This window comes from Macaca fascicularis, chromosome 19, assembly GCF_037993035.2.
Source record: "Macaca fascicularis isolate 582-1 chromosome 19, T2T-MFA8v1.1".
NCBI lineage: Eukaryota > Metazoa > Chordata > Mammalia > Primates > Cercopithecidae > Macaca > Macaca fascicularis.
In genome coordinates this window covers 64,856,774-64,872,287 of record NC_088393.1, presented here as the reverse complement: position 1 = coordinate 64,872,287, position 15,514 = coordinate 64,856,774, and the positions used below count along the sequence as shown (strand labels likewise).

At 45.1% G+C, this 15,514-nt stretch overlaps 1 long non-coding RNA gene across 1 annotated transcript; it reads right to left on the bottom strand.

Annotated features, from left to right (window-relative positions):
- Window positions 1–6,761: 6,761 nt before the first annotated feature.
- LOC141409161 (uncharacterized) lies at window positions 6,762–11,992 on the bottom strand. Its single transcript, XR_012428027.1, has 2 exons — window positions 10,140–11,992; window positions 6,762–9,544 (listed from the first exon to the last, which is right to left on the bottom strand). It is a non-coding gene; the product is annotated as an uncharacterized lncRNA (long non-coding RNA).
- Window positions 11,993–15,514: the final 3,522 nt, after the last annotated feature.

The window sequence follows — 15,514 nt, the reverse complement described above, 5'->3', positions numbered from 1 at the left end:
CGCTGCAGCTTTGGTGAACCTTGAGGACGTGACGCTCAGTGAAACAAGCCAGGCACTGAAGGACAAATACTGCATGGTTCCACTTACACGAGGTGTCTTGAGTCATCAGATTCATACATACAAAGAGTAGAATGGTGGCTGCCAGGGGCTGGGAGGAGTTGTTTAAGGGCTATAGAGTTTCAGTTTTGGATGATGGAAAGTTCTGGAAATGGACAGTTGTGATGGCTACACAACAATGGGAATAGACTAATATCACTCAACTCTGCATGTTAACATGGTTCAAATGCTGCAGTTTTGTTTTGTTTTGTTTTGAGATGGAGTTTTGCTCTTGTTGCCCAGGCTGAAGTGCAATGGCATGATCTTGGCTCACTGCTACCTCCGCCCCACCCAGGGTTCAAGCGAATCTCCTGCCTCAGCCTCCTGAGTAGCTGGGATTACAGGCGCACACCAACACGCCTGGCTAATTTTTGTATTTTTAGTAGAGATGGGGTTTAGTAGTCACATTTGCCAGGCTGGTTTCGAACTCCTGACCTCAGGTGATCCACCTGCCTTGGCCTCCCAAAGTGCTGGGATTACAGGCGTGAGCCACTGCACCTGGCCCTCAAATGGTACATTTTATGGTACCTGTATTTTACCACAATTAAAATTGTTAAGGAAAAAACCTCAAATCCCCACAGTAGATGGAAACAAAACCAAACAGAACCAGCCATCAATGTGGGGAAGAGGGAGATGTGGAGTGAAAAACAAAACAAAATAAAGCAAGCATTACTAACATTTTAACAAATACAAAGATTACTATGTTGCAAACAAAAATAAACAGTGGTTTAACCAGGCAGTGAAAGGATAAAGACCAGAAAATAAATTATTAGAAAAGTCAGAATAGGCCAGGTGTGGTGGCTCACGCCTGTAATCCCAGCATTTTGGGAGGACGAGGTGGGCAGATCCCCTGAGGTCAGGAGTTTGAGACCAGCCTGGCCAACACAGTGAAACCTCATCTCTACTAAAAATATGAAAATTAGCCAGGCGTAGTGGCGGGTGCCTGTGATCCCAGCTACTCGGGAGGCGGAGGCAGGAGAATAGATTGAATGTGGGAGGCAGAGCTGAGATTGCACCACTGTACTCCAGCCTTGGTGGAAAAAAAAAAAAAAAAGTCAGAATAGTGGTTATGTCCAGGGGGCTGGCGGGGTGGATGGGGGCAGCAGAGGGAGGAAGGCGGTTGTAGATGGGAAGGGTTGGGGGTTCCGGGAACCCTAGTCTCTTATAACCCAGGAAGTTGTTGCCATCATGTATTCACCTGTTCCAATGAACTTCATGCACTTTTTTTTCCCGTATTTTAAACTTCACAATAAGAAAATGGATAACTAATTTTAACTTGTGGATGAGTCTTTGCTGTAAGAGAAAACAATTCTTTGACATTTGAAAGAGAAGAAAGGTGAACATTTATTTCCCTTGTGGAAGACGCCTTGTTGGAAAGGGGGAGAGAGACTCTGTCTCGTGGCACTTTTAGAGAGTTGTGCCTTGCGGAGAATCATGACGCAGGGATACTGAGTCATTTCTCAAATTACATGAATAGTGCAGCCGTGTGAGGATCTGCTCAGGTTGGGACTCGGCAAATGAAGACTGCTATTAGCAATTCCGTAGAAAAGTGTTTTTGTGCTGAGATTCAAGACACGACATTTATCATTTAAATGTCAAAGTCTTAAACCGGAATGTCACAGTAAAATAGCAATTACTGGGAAAGAAAGAACATGCGTGCCCACTCAGTAACCCAGGAAAGAGATTGATGAGAAAATCACGTACGGTTTTAAACAGCTGCTTTATCAAATATTAGATTTTCTTCTCAATAAACTGAATAAGTTTTCCTCAGGATGTTCCGGGGATTAAGGACCATATTTACTCCTTATACCAGTGCAGAATTAGGATGACATAGGCCACTTCCTGTACCTAAAATATCATAGCCCGAAGCTAATCGTATTATTGGAAAGGGAGGCTGGGTGCTTCAAACATCCTCAGAGAGGGTTGAGGGATTGACTGAAAGCAAGATGTAGGGATACAGGCATATTCAGGGATTCCTGAGATGACCCCCAGAGAGGTTTTCAAACGCACAGATTGTGGGGTCCTTGTATTAACCAGGTAAAAGGAGGCCTGGATGCCTTAGGCTAGCATCTCCCTGAACAGCTATGCCCAGACCTAAGCTTTCTTTCTTTTTTTGTGAGACAGGGTCTCACTCTGTCACCCAGGCTGGAGTGCAGTAGTGTGATCACAGCTCACTGCAGCCCTAATCTCACGCTCAAGCGATCGTCCCACCTCAGTCTCCTGAGTAGCTGGGACTACAGGCATGCACCACCACGCCTGGCTAATTTATGTATTTTTTTGTAGAGATGGGGTCTTGCTATGTTGCCCAGGCTGGTCTTAAACTCCTGGGCTCAAGCAGTCCTCCCACCTTGGCCTTCCAAAGTACTGGGATTGCGGGTATGAGTCACTTCGCCGGGCCTATAATTCTTTTTATGGACATAGGTTTTCATTTCTTTGAGGCAAATGCCTAGGAGTGAAATGAGACAGTCAAAGGTTATTTATACAGTTGATATTCTCAGAAATACTCAGACTGTCTGCAATGGTTTCACCATTATATACCTTCATCTGTGATGTGTGAAAATTCCAATTACTCCACATTCTCACCAATATTCAATGTTTCAGTTTTTTGCATTTTTTTTTTTTTGAGACAGAGTCTTGCTCTGTTGCCCAGGCTGGAGTGAGTGGCGCGATCTCGGCTCACTGCAAGCTCCGCCTCGTGGGTTCACGCCATTCTTCTGCCTCAGCCTCCCAAGTAGCTGGGACTACAGGCGCCCACTACCACACCAGGCTAATTTTTTGTATTTTTAGTACAGACGGGGTTTCACCTTGTTATCCAGGATTGTCTCTATCTCCTGACCTGGTGATCCGCCCGCCTCAGCCTCCCAAAGTGCCGGGATTACAGGTGTGAGCCACCGCACCTGGCCCAGTCTTTTGTATTTTAACCATCCTAGTAATTGTGAAATATTATCTTATTTTGGATTTAATTTCCGTTTCTCTGTCGGCTAATTATGTTGTACATCTTTGCATGTGTTTATTTTCCATTTGCATATTTTCTTTTCTTTTCTTGTTTTCTTTTTTTTAATTGAGATGGAGTCTTGCTCTGTCACCCAGGCTGGAGTGCAATGGCATGATCTTGACTCACTACATCTTCTGCCTCTCGAGTTCAAGTGATTCTCCTTCCTCAGCCTCCTGACTAACTGGGATTCCAGGTGCCCACCACCATGCCCAGCTAATTTTTGTATTTTTAGTAGAGATGGCATTTTGCCATGTTGGCCAGGGTGGTCTCAAACTCCTGACCTCAGGTGATCCGCCTGCTATTTTCTTATAGCAGGCTATAGGCTACCACATCCGGCCTATATTTTCTTTTGTAAAGTTCCAATTCGAGTTTCTTACTCATTTTTAATTGAATTGTCCCTTTACTATTGACTTAGGCATTTTTTTCATATTCTGGTTATAAGTCCTTTTGCAGACATATGTATTGTAAATATAATCCCCCACCATGTGTATTGCATATTCATTCCTTAATGGAATATTTTGGTGAATAGAATTTTTTTTAATGTAATTCAATTTACTGACTGTTTAATAGTGAGATTTTTTTTTTTTTTGTCTCCTAATATTTGCCTATTCCAACGTCATGAAGATATTTTTCTATATTTCCTTCTGGAAGATTTCAATGTTTAGGTATATAATCCCATCTTAAATTAAGTTATATATGTGTTCCAGAATGCTTAGTTGAAAAGACTTTCCATTCCCCATCAAGTTCCATGGCCTTTGTCAAGAATCAATTGACCAGGGATGTGTGTCTGGACTCTGTTCTATTGATATATGTTTCTCCATGTGCTGATACCTCACTGTCTTGATTATTGTAGCTTTATAAAATCTTGACATCAGATGAAATCCTCCAATTTTGTTCTTTCTTTAGGTTTTCCTAATTTTTTGGGGGCCAATTGTAGATCCTTTGTCATTCCACATAGACTCTAGAATCAGTGGGTCAATTTCTACAAAATATGGCACTGGGAAGTTGACTGGGATTACGATACCCTGGGGGCTTGGCCATCCTAACATTGCCAGATCTGCTCATCAATGAACATCACATGTCTGTCTATTTACTTAAGTCTTATTTAACTTCTCTTTGCAATGATGTGTGCTCTATTAGAGTACACACCTTCTGTATATGTTGTTAGATTTGCAATAGATATTGCATAGTTTTAGATAGAGATGTGGTTGGTATTTTTAAAATTTCATTTCCAATTGTTTACTGATGATTGCTTTCAAAAGTTTGCTTATTTTTTCCATTAATTAAACCTGTAAATAATCTTATACTTATTAATCTTTTTCTTTCCAGATCCTGTTATACTATTTTGGAACACCTTAATGCACATATCTTATAAATGTTAACCTCTAGCCCATTTGATAATGATTATGGTGACATTTATAAAATAGCACTTTAATAGAACTGTTAGTATCACATAAATAGTTGTTTTTACTCTTGCATATCTATGTATTCATTTCAAACAAAGTACAAATTGCTAAGCAGAACAAAAAGAATTCTCTCTTCCACCTCTGAGTTTTGTTCTTTCACTTCTCCCTTCCAGTGACAATTTTTCTTTTCTTTTCTTTTCTTTTTTTTTTTTTTTTTTTTTTTTGAGACGGTGTCTCACTCTGTCTCCCGGGCTGAAGTGCAGTGACTCGATCTCGGCTCACTCCAACCTCCACCTCCCAGGTTCAAGTGATTCTCCTGCCTCAGCCTCCTGAGTAGCTGGGACTACAGGTGTGCACCACCATGCCCAGCTAATTTTTGTATTTTAGTAGAGATGGGATTTCACTATGTTGGTCAGGCTGTTCTCGAGCTCCTGACCTCATGATCCACCCTCCTTGGCCTCCTAAGGTGCTGGGATTACAGGTGTGAGCCACCGCGCTCGACCTCCAGTGGCAATTTTTCTAATGCCAGTTTCTAATGCCAGTGTTTTGCCGCAGAGTCAAGTTTTACATATGTATGCATGCAAAAATGTTCTAATATAGTATGCAAATATTATCATGCACAATCTATTATGCACATGTTATTATGCATAATGGGTTATTCATAAACTGCTGTGTATAATTACACTCTGATGCACATTCTGCAAAGTGATGGTATGTACTATTTGGCACTTGTCTTTCTCCACGTGACAATTCATCTTGGGCATTGTTCTCTATCAATATGGTAATAACTTCATTCTCTTTTATTGTAGCAGAATCTTCCAAAGTGTGAAGATACTAAGATTTATTTAGCCAGCTGCCCTTCTATGGACAATGAAGTAATTTCCATTATTCTGGTCTAGAAAAGCTGCAGAAAATAACGACATGCATATCATATGTGGCATTTATTTGGGCATACCTGCAGGGTATATTCTAGAAGTGACAGTGTTCAGTGAAAGGAAATATACATCTTTGAAATCACCTTTGACACATCGTGTATTTATTCAAAACATGTACGTTGAGCATTGGTAATGACCCAATACTGTTCAGATCCCGGAAACACACAGACGGGGTCTCAGTGCTCAGGAGTTCACCAGTTCACCCAGAGAACCACAAAAAAACCAGTGAACAAGCAAAACGAATAAATAAGCCAAGTAAGTTCAAACACGGATGACGGTGACAGAAACAAGATGAGGAGACAAAGGGAAAGAGAGCCAGAGAGGGGAGCTGGGGGAAGCTGCTTGAGGAAGGCTGTGTTTGCAGGGGCCAGAGGCTGTGTTGTTAACAATGTTAGCACGTTTTTTCACAACTTTGAACATTTTTATTAAACAAAACAATTATTTGACAAGAAATTTTAATAAAGATTTTAAAACAAATTTTTAACCACCTTAATGCACTTTCACAAGTAGAATCTCGTGTAAACCCATGACCCAGGAACCACAATCATCCGTGTTCGAAGTCTGTAGACAATGTTGCAAAATTTCAGGCTGGGCATGGTGGCTCACACCTGTAATCACAACACTTTGGGAGGCCGAGGCAGGCAGATCACTTGAGGGCAGGAGTTCGAGATGAGCCTGGCCAACATGTTGAAACCCCGTCTCTACTAAAAATACGAAAGTTAGCTGGGCGTGATGGTGGGGACCTGTAGTCCCAGCTACTCGGGTGTTTGAGGCAGGAGAATTGCTTGAATCCGGGAGGCAGAGGTTGCAGTGAGCCCAGATCATGCCACTGTACTCCAGCCTAGGTGATAGAGTGAGGCTCCATCTCAAAAAAAAAAAAAAAAAAAAGAAAGGTTGCAGAATTTCATTAAATTGCTCCATTAAATATTTATTGAGCAGATACTGTGTGCTAGGATGGAATTTGGGGCAACCTTACCCAGACACTTTCCAGAGCTCACTCTGAGGGCTTCCCTCCCTTGTTCCCAGTCACACCTCTCCCCCATTCCTGGTGTGGTTTCCATGGCAGCACCAGGGGTCCCCTCATCACACCTCCCCTGAGTCTTGCAACAGGTGGGAGCTCCAGCAGCAGACGGGGCAGCTAGACTGGGGGAGGGAATCTAGGAATGAGGATGAAACCATTGTTTTGTTATGCTCTTATTTTGCACAGCTTTATTTATTTATTCTTAATTGGAGTCTTGGCAGAAATGTGAAAAAAATGGGATGTTATGAATGAGTTATGAGTACTTTATTTAAGCTAGGGCTGCCTTAAATAAATTACCACACACTGAGTGGCTGAAACAACAGAAATTTATTATCTTGGTGTGAAGGCTGGAAGTCCACAGCAAGGAGTGGGCAGGTGTTTCCGGTGTGTTCCAGGGATAAAGAGCCATTTAAAAATATATACAGTATAGAATCTGACTCTCCAATATCATGGCCCTAAGTAGATGCCATCGGTGTGGTGAATCATCAACAAAAGTAAAATATTCTGAGAGAGGGCTTACGGGAAGCCGAGTACATGTTTTTAAAGGAAGGGAACATTAAAAAATCCATCCTATAGAGGCCTATGGTGATCTTTCTGAGTGCCCCAGGCTGATCTACCTGCGTGATTATGCACACATTTAAAATATTGACTGACAGAGCAGGAGCATCGCCATCTTGGACAAGCACTGCCATTTAAAAGTTCACCTTGATCAAAAATCTCCTAAATCCAAAGGGCATCAGCCTAATGGTGAAGGTCAGCATGACCATAAACCACAAATGACATCTCCGACCAGAGACATCCAGACTATAAGATAAACCTCTCCCCGACCAGAGACATGCCAGCCCCAAGGTAACCTCCCCTCTGAGTGGAGAGATGTCAGCCCTGAGATAACCTCACCTCCAACCAGAGGCATTCCAACCCCACAATAAACTTCTCCCTCACACACAAATATTCCAAACCTGTGACAGGTTCTCTCTCTCTGAACCCTTAAATACTTTTAATCTGTAAGAGAGAGAATGTACCTCACTGAAATCGATCAGAAGCCCCTCTCAGGTTTATTCTCCAAAATAAACCTGTCTTTGACTGTTCAGCATCTTTTTGTGTTTCTTTCCTCTTTCTTTAACTCTTACATTCACCAATAAAGTTCTTCACTGCAGTAGACCTTTCATAGCTAGAGATTAGTTATCCATTAATTGTCTCAAAGTCTTATTTTAAAAGTCATCCCCAAATGGGATTTAAAAATAAGTAGTGGTGTACCTCTCCAATGGGACATCAAGCTGCCAGTAAAAAAATAAAGACTTTTCTGATTAGCTTTTTTCACTCAGCAATGTGGATTTAAATCTCTTCCATGTCTTTTCATGGCTTGATGGCTCATTTCTTTTTAGCCCTCAATAATATTCTGTTGTTTGGAGGGAACAGAGTTTGTTTATCCATTCACTGACTGAAGGACATCTTGGCTGCTTCCAAGTCTTTGCAATTATGATTAAAGTTGCTATAATCCTCATTGTGGAGGTTTTTGTTTGGAAATAAGTATTCAGCTCCCTTGGATAAATACCAAAGAGCATGACTGCTGGATCATAAGAGTGTATTTAATTTAGTATGATTCCCACTACATGACATTCTGGAAAAGGCAAAACTATGGAAACAGTAAAAAGTTCTGTGGTTGCCAGAGGTAAGCAGCGGAGAGAGGGATGAATAGGCAAAGCACAGAGGAATTTCAGGACAGTGAAACAGTCCTGTATGATATGACAATGGTAGATGCTTGTCAGTATGCATCTGTCCAAACCCACAGAATGTACCAAACCAAGAGTGAGCCCTCATGTGATCTGTGGAGTCTGGGCAATGGGTCAATGCAGGTGGGTCAACTGTAACCAATGGACCTGGGGTATCCAGTCTGTATTTACATCTCCAGTGGAGATGCTGACAGTGGAGGAGGCTGTGCATGTGTGGTTCAGAGCTATGGGGACTCTCTGTACCTTCTGCTTAATTTTGATGTGAACCTAAAACAGCTCTAAAAATACATAATTATAAGGTCAAGCACTGTGACTCATGCCTGTCATCCCTGCAATTTGGGAGGCTGAGGTGGGAGGATCACTTGAGCCAGGGGTTTGAGACCAGCCTGGGCAACATGGTGAAACCCTGTCTCTACAAAAACGATAAAAACAAAAATAAAAATTAGCTGAGTGTGGTGGTGTGTGCCTGTGGTCCCAGCTACTTGGAAGGCTGAGGCAGGAGGATTGCTTGAGCCTGGGAGGTTGAGGCTGCAGTGAGCCATGAGTGTGCCACTGTACCCCAGCCGGAGTGATGGAGTGAGACTCTACCTTTACAAAATTGAGTTTTATATATATATATATATGCAGTGCCCATCTGTTCAGTGACTTTGTTGTAACCTGGTAGGTGGGTCTCTGCAGAGAATCCAATTTGCATGTACTCCTGCAGTTGTAAAGTTCCCAGAAGTGTCTATTTCTTCAGGTTTGTGCTTTCCTCAATATCTGATCGGGTTCCTCAGCTTCCATCAACCCCTACATAACATCTGATCAACCTGGCTTGTCTTCAGCAAGAATTCTGACAGGAGAGTTTAGCTTGAATTCCCCAACAATCTTACTGGACTCATACCATTTTTCACCATTCAGAAAAGTGCATCTCTTGAACACTGAGCATAGAACACTGAACACAGCCGGGCTACCACCTTGATTTTCTCTCAAGAATTTTTTATCTGCTGACACCCACCCTGCTCTTGGGCTACACATTCCCACTTGCTCATGCTGTATTCAGAGTTAAGCCCAGTTTCTCTGCCGCAGTGTGAAATCCCATTGCCGTGGCCCCTATACCTATCTCCATGGTCCTGAGAAAGTGTTCCTTACCATGCTTTAACAAGTATCACTGATTAATTTTTTCTCCAAAAACACACCTCACAGAATGGATGTGTCTAGTCTTGCATGAAAAAGAAGATTCAGATGGAGGGAATGTTCTGATGTTGTTAGCGATGCAAATTCTCCAAGTGACCCAGCACCAAAATACGTGATCAGAGGCGGATCCTTATGGGTCCTCAGCAACCTCGATTCCTGCCTCTTCAGAAGAAAGAATTTGACTGTGGGGCATAAGGCAGAAGAAGAGAGAGTGAGGCAAGTTTTAGAGCAGGAGTGAAAGTTCATTAAAAAGCTTTAGAGCAAGAATGAAAGGCAAGGAAGCTGAAAGCCATCAACCTCAGCAAACTAACACAGGAACAGAAAACCAAACACCGCATGTTCTCACTCATAAGTGGGAGTTGAACATTGAGAACACGTGGACACAGAGAGGGAAGAGCACACACCAGGGCCCGTTTGGGGGGTGAGGGATGAGGGGAGAGAATTTAGAGGACAAGTTAATAGGTGCAGCAAACCACCATGGCACACGTATACCTAGGTAACAAACCTGCATGCTCTGCATATGTGTCTGTTTTTTTTTTTTTAAGCAGAAATAAATAAAAAAAAAGTAGCCAAAAGAAAAGCAGAATAAACGGTCTCCTAAATAAAATGACCTGTGGGTCCCCCCCTCAAAAAAACAAAAAGAAAGGAAGTACATTTGGAAGAGGCCCAAGTGGGTGGCTTGAAGGACCAGTGCCAGGGTTGACCATGGACTTAGGGTTTTTTATGCTGGTATACTCCCAGCATCTTGCATCCCATTTCCCTTGATTCTTCTCTTACCTTGAGCTGCCTCCATGCTCGGTGGCCCGCTAGCACTTGGGAGGGGCCGCACGTGTAGCGTATTTACTGGAGTTGTACGCATGCTCACCGGAGGCGCTCTTCCCTTCCAGGTAGAATGCCCCTAGAAGGTCAAACACCAGTTAAATACCAGTTAAACTCCACCATTTTGTCTCTCGATGGACATGCTCCAGCCCACTCGCCCAACTCTTGATATCTTATTGGGAAGCTGCCGATCACCAGTCTCAGGTGTTTTTATCTATCGGGAAACTGCTTTTACCTAGCACGGGCTGTGACCAGTTATTATTTCAGAAAGGCAGTGTGACAGCTCCCTGGCCATCACCTGATGGTCACCTGACGTTCTTGGTGGGGTCGGGAGAGCCCCTCCCGCCTGGCACAGGCCTGACTAGATACTGACTGTTACAACATGAAGCCCGTGGTGTCTAACAAGATGCAGTTCGAAAGTCAAGACAGTCCAGTCACGACTCCAGCTCAGCTCACTGACCCACCACGGATTGTTCCCTCCAAGAGACAAACCCAGGGTTCAGCTGAGGTCCAGGAAATACATGCATCTCCAAGCAACTCACGAGGGGAGTAGCTCTTGGAAACAGCTCATCATGGCCAGCAGTGCAGAACTGTCCATTTCTGAACCATCCAAACATTTAACTTGCAGCTGTCTGCTTTGCAGATTATGTCCCTAGATGCTGCGGAGAGCCAACTTTTCTTTAATTTCCTGGGACTGGCTGTCTCTTCTCCTCATTGTCTCACATAATGAATTCCTGTCCTGCATGCTCGCAAAGGGGTGCAGCGCACAGCTGGCTCTTATGTGAGCACATTTCACGATTCCTTGCCATGATACAAACCTGTTTTCAGATATGCTTGCTGAAGAAAATTCCAAACAACAGCATGACATTTGGAGCTGGATGATTCTTTGTTGTGTGTGTGGTAGGGGCTGTCCTGTGCACTGAAGGCCATCCCTGGCCTCCACCCATTAGATGCCCTGAAAGCATTCCTTTCCCCAGTAGTGACAATCAAAACTGTCCAGACGTTGCCAGTGTCCACTGAGGGATAAGGTCATCCCAGCTTGAAAACTACAGCCAGAGTTTATACGACAGGCAACGGTACAGCCTTCACTTTTTAGTACCTTCTAACCTCACTTTACATCCCTCTAAATGTTGGGCTATTCCCAGTCATCGAATCTTCCTAACTGACTTCCTTCCTTCCTAATTCTAGCCCCAGATATAGTGGACTAGAAAGAAGCCATCCGTACCTTGCATTTTCTGAATCTGCAAGCATAACAAAATAATTTCTTTTTTATGTTGCTAAGCTTGGGGTGTTTGTTATAGAGCGACCAAAACACACACACACACTCACACACACACTCACACACACATTCATAAGTGGTGCAAAGACTGCCTGTTAAGAATTTGAAGCAAACAGCAGCTTCAAGACAAGTCCCATTGGCCGTCGGCCTTCCCTGACCAAGCTCCTCCCAGGGTCAAATTAAAGAGTGTCCGCTGCTTTGGTCCTTGTCGGGGAGTCGGCTTTTATCCTGGGTATTATAGCTGTTGAAGGAATTAAATATGTTAATGCCTGTAAAACAATTAGAAGAGTGCTTGGTGCATATACAAACTCGGTGAATGTTAGTTGAGTTTGGGAAAGCTGTGAGATGCTTGGGAAGGAGAGGCAGCAGATTCAGGTGAGTGTCAGGACTGGGAAGGGGAGGGAGAAGATTCAGGTGAGTGTCAGGACTGGGAAGGGGAGGGAGAAGATTCAGGTGAGTGTCAGGACTGGGGAGGGGAGGGAGAAGATTCAGGTGAGTGTCAGGACTGGGAAGGGGAGGCAGCAGATTCAGGTGAGCGTCAGGACTGGGAAGGGGAAAGAGAATATTCAGGTGAGTGTCAGGACTCTGCAGATACAGATTTTGTGGTTAACGGTGTATGGATGTCATTTAAACTTGTGAGACTGGATGACAGCACCAAGGAGTGTGGATGTAGAAGAGGAGATGAGACAGAGGGAAGGGGAGGGAGAAGAGGGGATGAGAGGGAGGGAAGGTGGGAAGAAGAGGGGTTGAGACTGAGGGAAGGTGGGGAGAAGAGATGAGAGGGAGGGAAGAGGAAGGAGAAGAGGGGATGAGAGGGAGGGAAGGGGAGGGAGAAGAGGGGATAAGAGTGAGGGAAGGAGAGGGAGATGAGGGGATGAGAGAGGAGGGAAGGGGAGGGAGAAGAGGGGATGAGAGGGAGGGAAGGGGAGGATGATGAGGGAATGAGAGGGGAGGGGAGGGGAGAGAGAAGAAGGGATGAGGAGGGGAGGGAGGTGGAGGGAGAAGAGGAGATGAGGGGGGAAAGGGGAGGGAAATGAGGGGATGAAGAGGGGAGGGAGGTGGAGGGAGAAGAGAGGATGAGGAGAGAAGGGGAAAGAAGAGGCAAAGGAGTGGAGGAGAAGGGCACAGAGGGGAGGAGAGGGAAAGGGAGAAGAGAAGTGGTCCAAGGGCCACCACAATATTTGAAGTGTCTTTCTGTTTGAATGGATTATCCAACTCAACTTCAAGCTTTAATGATGTGGGTGCACCACGTTTATGCTCTGAAGGTGTCCGATTTGGGGTGAAATCCAGCTCCATGTTTTCCAGTCCTCTGATTTAGGGCAGGTGCCTTCACCTCCTTGAGACTCAGTTTCCTTATTCGTTCTGTGGTGGTGACTAGGATGCCGCACTCAGCTGTGGGGGGCTGTGAGGACGCATGGAGATCATCTGTGTGGCAGGACTAGCATGCGGCACTCAAGGCTGAGTAGTGATCAGCTTCTGCTCCTCTGGGTTCAAACAAAACTCAGATAACAGAACAGGACAGGCTGGCGCTGCGTGGCCAGGATGTGTCTTTTCTGCTACTTCCATCCACAATTTTCATATCACTCTGTCCATCGTCCTCACCCTCAACGCCATCCAAGCCACTCCGGTTTTTTCCCGGGGGTCCGCAGAAGCCTCAGCCTCCGTTCTCAGCACTGCTGCCTGCCCCAGTCTGTTTTCCTCAAAGCCCAAGAGGTGCTTAGTGTACGTGGCTCACATCGCACCACCCCGCGAGGTGGGGCGTGGGACAGAAACACCTTCCGAAAACGGATTCGAGGAAGGCCGGGTCCCGGGATGCTGGAGGGAGCCCCTCCCCCGGGTGATCCGGGGGGCGCAGACTGTGGCTTTCCCCTCTGTGTTGCAGGCCTACTGTGTGCCAGGCTGGGCTGGTGACTGGGTACAACCTGGCTGCAGAGGGGTGGACATTCGGGCCCCTAAGGGGCTGTCAGGCCCTTCTGCATCCCCCACCTCCCTCCTCCAGCTTCGGTTCCCATGGCAGCAGCCTGCGCCGCCTCTGTCCCCGCGGATCGCGGGGTGCTGCGTGGGAGGGCAGCGGTCAGGGGGGCGTCGGATTCGCATCACAGGGGACGCGGCCTGTCTGGCGCTGTCTCATCCTCAGCCGTGCGTCTGCGGATCTTGTGCAAGTGCGTCATTGCCACCCACCTTTGCAGAAGGAGAAAAACAAATTTACAAGCGGCTGCGAGAGCCTCCACGGACTCAGAGTAAAATCATGAATCTATTCTGAGCACCAGCAACAGAAGCAGTTTACGTTCTGGCGTGCACTGATGTAGTCCGTACGCGCCGTGTGTGCCTGTAGATCAAGAGACAGGTGCGCAGACCTGGCAGCCTCCACGGAACCACTTTCTGTTTTACACGCTCCATCTCCATCTGGAAAACAAAACCATAGAATAAATATAAATAAATAACGCTCAGTCTCTGTGCTCAGGTAGATTATTCATTCATTCCTTTCTTCATTCAAAAGTATATGTGGGCCGGGCGCAGTGGCTCCCGCCTGTAATCAAATAAGCACTTTGGGAGGCCGAGGCGGGTGGATCACCTGAGGTCAGGAGCTCGAGATCAGCTTGGCCAACATGGTGAAACCCCATGTCTACTAAAAATACAAAAATCAGCAGTGGGTGGCGGTGGGCGCCTGTAATTACAGCTACTCAGAGGCTGAGGCAGGAGAATCATTTGTACCCTGGAGGTGGAGGTTGCAGTGAACCTAGATCATGCCACAGCACTCCAGCCTGGGTGACAGGGTGAGACAGAGTCTCAAAAAGAAAAAGAAAAAAAAAGTATATGTATGTTCTGCAGATATTTACTGATATCCCACTATGGGTCAGCACTGAGTTAAATGTGACGGATAGGGTTGAACCCAAGACAAACCCTCTCCTTATAAATCTTTTATCTTTGGGGGTTCATCAGTCTGTAAGTTTAACTTAAAATAACAGGTCCCAATAAGTTCTACAAAGTGTAAGCAGGTGAGATGTGGAGTGAAGGAGGGATCTTTCAGAGCAGCCAGTCAAGGAGGTCTTCCTGGAGGTGGCAGTGAAAGGAGGGCAGGAAACTTTGGATTACCAGGGAAGTAACCATTCTGGGCAGAGGGAATAGTGCCTGGAAACACCTGGAGACGAAGATGTTTGTCCTGCTTGAACAGCATAGGAGGCCGCAGTGTCTGAAGAGGAGTGAGCAAGGAAGAGAGTGGGTGGAGGCGAATACAGAGAGGGGCTGGGAATTGACTTTCAGCTTACATTTAACGAATAAATACAGGAATAAATGTATCATTATGGAGCTCACAATTTTTTTCTTGGAGATATATTTTCTTTCTTTGTTGGATGAATGGATGGGTGGATGGATCAATGGATGGGTGGCTGAATGGATTCATGGATGGATGACTATGTGGAGGGATGGGTGAGTGGGCAGATGGATCCCTGTGGGATGAATAGATGTGTGGATGTATGGGTAGATGTGTAAATGAATGTTCAGATGGTTGGTTGGATGAATACTACAAATAGAATAGACACCTTTTTTCTTCTCCAAGGGTTAGGGTTAATTTTGAATTCTGGTAGTCCCTGTTTTCTGTCTACACCACCCCCATGTGAATATTATGATTTTGGGATACACACACACATACACATACACACACAGATATTTGGAAGTGATAGTGAATCTATAAGGATAATTGATGGTTATTTCCTGGGATGGAAATTTTACAAAAGATGGCCTCCTTTTTGTATGAAAACACTTGTGGGGTTGTGTATTAGTCCATTCTCAAATTGCTATAAAGAAATACCTGAGGCCAGGCGCGGTGGCTCACGCCTGTAATCCCAGCACTTTGGGAGGCCGAGGCGGGTCAATCATCTGAGGTCAGGAGTTCAAGACCAGCCTGACCAACATGGAGAAACCCCCGTCTCTACTAAAAATACAAAATTAGCTGGGCATGGTGGCACATGCCTGTAATCTCAGCTACTCGGGAGGCTGAGGCAGGAGAATTGCTTGAACCCAAGAGGTGGAGGTTGCAGTGAGCCACTATTGC